Genomic DNA, 3,728 nt, shown 5'->3' on the forward strand with positions numbered 1-3,728 from the left:
CATTGTTTGCCTACATTCCTGGGGTGCAGGGCAGGTATTTCTGAGTGTGGTTTTCCTTTAGCATGTTAAGTTGCTGTGATACTTGATAGTGGGAGTTATCCTGTAACATCTTACACTAAGGAAACATAACTGGTATGGTTTTCATGCCGTTTTCTTCTTCTCCTTTAGTAAAAGCCTGTACTTCACAGTTCTTAGATTGAAGCCCTATTTTAAAAAACATCTGATATCCCAAGAAACATGAGCATTGCAGTCTTGAAGAAGAAAGCGTGCCATAAGCTTTTGCCTTCAAGTTACCTAGAGAGCAGGTGCCAGTTTGTGCACGCAGGTGGCAGAGTGATGGTTTCCTATTGAATGAAGTACTTCATGTATCAGCTACATGTTATAGCTAAGCTGCAAGTACTCTTGTACTTGTTGGAATTGTTCTTTGCTTATGTCTTGGAAAAGCCAAATTACGTATCCCTGAAGTAGTTCTGACTGGATGCTTAACAGGCAAGTTGTCAGGAGTGAAGTCTGTGCCACAGCAGCGTCCTGGCAGTGCAGCTTGTGCACACCTGCTGTGTGTGAGGCTGTTCTTCAGAGTTCACTCTAAAGGTACTTTAGCCATCCAAACTACAGATACTTGCTTTAAACTGCCACAAATGAACCTCTGGAAGTTCCATTCTGTGCTGTGAAGAAGAGCTCTGCACCACAGAGCTGCCTTCCATCTCCGACGCTTCCAAAGCACTGGAGGGGCCCAGTGGACTAGATACTTGCCCATACTGTCCCACATGCCCTGCCACTCGTGGCTGTCCACCCTTGGGGGAAACCTCTTGGTCCTCCCATACCGTCGTCTAACCCCAGACAAGACCCAAACCCGACTCTGCTTAAATTTTGGGATCAGACACAATGGTGGTGGGTAAAACACACTCTGCATGTGTGCCAACATAGTGAACACCATCACAGTCAGCAGGCAGGTCCCAAGGGTACCCAAAGGCCATTCAAAACCTCCAGAACTCTCAAACGTTGCTGCTGTACTTGTCCCTGGGGCTGGTGTAGCTGCTGTGCTTGCCGGCTCTCCCACCGCCAGCTTCTCTTTTCCTGAGTCCAGCTCTTCCTCCTCTGCCTTGCTGGGAAATGCTGCGGGGTCTCCTGCGTCCTCCTGGGGCTTGGGCTTGTGGAGCTCAGTGGGTGGCTGCCGGGGGATGCTCTCGGCCGTCGCGGGGCTTGGCTCCTCTGCGGGGCTCGGCTCCTCCGCCGCCTTCTCCCGCTGCTCGGCAGCCGCCCCCTCCCGCTCCTCGACCGCCCCGACCTCCTCCACCGGCAGCCGCTCCCTGCCGGCCTCCGGTCCCCCTCCCACTTGGTGCCCGGGGCCACTCTCCCGGGCCGCTTCAGCAGCCGCCGGCTCCTGGAACCGTTCCCCCTCGGCTTCCCAGAGCCTCACGCAGACGGAGGCGAGGGCAAGGCCCAGGACGGTGAGGAGCAGCCGGACGGCCAGGGACCAGTCCACGGCCACGTCCATCCCGCCCTGCTGCTGGAGCCCGCCCGTATTACAAGTCATTGCCATAAAGTACAGTGAGACAGGAACCTTAGCCCAAGCCCCACACTTGATAAACCCTAACACAGCAAATACCGGCTCTAAGTAAGTTACAACATTCTGAAGCTGTGAGATCAAGAGGCACAACTCTGAGAGCCAATAAATTAGGATTGTGACGAGTGACTATCAGTCCAGTCAGATCTGTCGTTATCTCAACTCCTCGGGCCCCACATTGGGCACCAAAAATAACTGTCGTGGTTTAACCCCAGCCAGACAGCTTGTTCACCCACTTCCCCCCCCTTCTTGCCCTCCCCCTACTCCTGGGGGAATGGAGAGGAGAATCAGAAAGAATGCAACTCCCACGGGTTGAGATAAGAACAGTTTAGTAACTAAGGTATAACACAAATCACTACTGCTGCCACCAATAATAGTAATGATAAAGGAAATAACAAGAGAAGAGAATACAACACCTCATCACCAGGTGGCCGATAACTCGCCCCCCCAGCCCGACCAAGCACTGACCGATATCTCCTCTAACCCCACAGTCCCAGCCCTTCCGGGTAACTCCCAGTTCCCTCCTGGGCATGACATGCTGTGGTATGGAATACCTCTTTGGTCAGTTTGGGTCAGGTGTCCTGTCTCTGCTTCCTCCCGGCTTCCCCCCACCCCTGGCAGAGCATGAGGCCCACAAAGTCCTTGGCCAGACCAAAACATCGTTTTTATCAGCTCTGCTCCCAGGCCAGAAGTCAAACCACAGCACTGCACCAGCTACCAAGAAGAAGAAAAATGACTGCTACTGCTGAACCCAGGACAGAGCTTCACTGAGTTCTGTCTTATCTGTGGGTCTGGTTTTTAAAAGGAGATTTTATGAAAGAAGTGACTTTCTCTTACTGTTAAGACTGTTGAGCCAGCTGTATTTGAAGTGGTATTGGGCTCAGAAACGCAAACCTCTAATTCAATAATCCTTGTCACTTCCCTCTTCCTACAACTATAGATTAAAATGAAGTTTGGCTTTTGTCCCAGAGTGACCCTCCCCTGCTCTAAAGGCATTTCTATCCATCAAGAGGTGTTCAGTAAGTACATCTACCTTCCACCATTGCAGGCTGCAGCACAAAAGAACAGGAGCAGTCACCTTGTGCACAGCATGTGTGAGGTGGTGGCCTGCCTGCTCCTGTGCCCAGTCTGGAGGAGCAGAGTGCGCACCACTGCTGGGGACCCAGGAGGTCACTGCTCCGTGTCCTCACACAGGATGGGGGAGATCTTCTATGCAACCTGTAAATATGTATTTGAGAGAGTCACTTGGCATTGGTGGCTCCTCGTAACCTTGCAGGGGCAAATTGCATCCAGGAGGCTGCAGTAACCCTGCAGCTGGCCCAAGCTCCTGGTGTGGGGCTGGAAGCTGGATGCACAAAGGGAAGTGGTAAGAGGAGCTCTGTTACAGCAGGATCATAAGCACTTACGGAAGAAGCAGCATCAGCTTCCTGTAGGTAAGAATTCCCGAGGACACAACAAAGCTCTTTGGTTCCTGAAAGTGCCATCCCAGGGAAGGACATGCAACTTGCATGTAGAAAGGAAATGTGTGCACTGAGGTGTTCCAGGTTTCAGGAACATGCTTGAGTTGAGGAACTAGGCAGATTCCTCGCTGGTGTGCACACTTTATCCTCTCAGCCCTTTAGATCCTGGCTGAGCAGTGTTGACTGAGAGAAGCCTTTGGCCAGGGCTTCTTGAAGCATCATGCATTGTTTAGGTAACTACAAAGGAGATTTACATACCTTTTTTCTTTTTTCCCCTAAAGCAGCTTACACATTGGGCAGTGATGAGGGGAAGTGTTTAGCAGTTTTGCATAATGAAAGCTAGGAAAAGAGATCCAGAATGACCGTGTATTTCAAGCAGTTGATGAAATACATTCCATCAGCTGAGGGGAAGAGTGTGAGGATTGTTAGCCAAACTCCAGACCCTGCAAGCCCTGAAAGGTAAAGGGCCTGCAGCCTGTGTGATATTAAAGCAGAGTAAGCACTTAAGAAATTACTTGTGAATTGAATCTTGAGTTGTTCCTGTGTTGCTTGTCACAGCCATCTCAGTTTGGTTGTTCAGGTGATTTTCCATCTATGCTCTTGTCAGCCTATTCACCTTTTGTCACCAATTTGACATCATCTCACAGTTAACTTTGAGCCAAAGGCCTTGCTTAAAGTCAGGATAAACATCTGCTGCTCCT

The sequence above is a fragment of the Neopsephotus bourkii genome, unplaced genomic scaffold, assembly GCF_033783945.1.
Source record: "Neopsephotus bourkii isolate Nb327-2 ecotype Australia unplaced genomic scaffold, CSIRO-AGI_Nbou_v1 NB_357, whole genome shotgun sequence".
In the NCBI taxonomy this organism is placed as follows: domain Eukaryota; kingdom Metazoa; phylum Chordata; class Aves; order Psittaciformes; family Psittacidae; genus Neopsephotus; species Neopsephotus bourkii.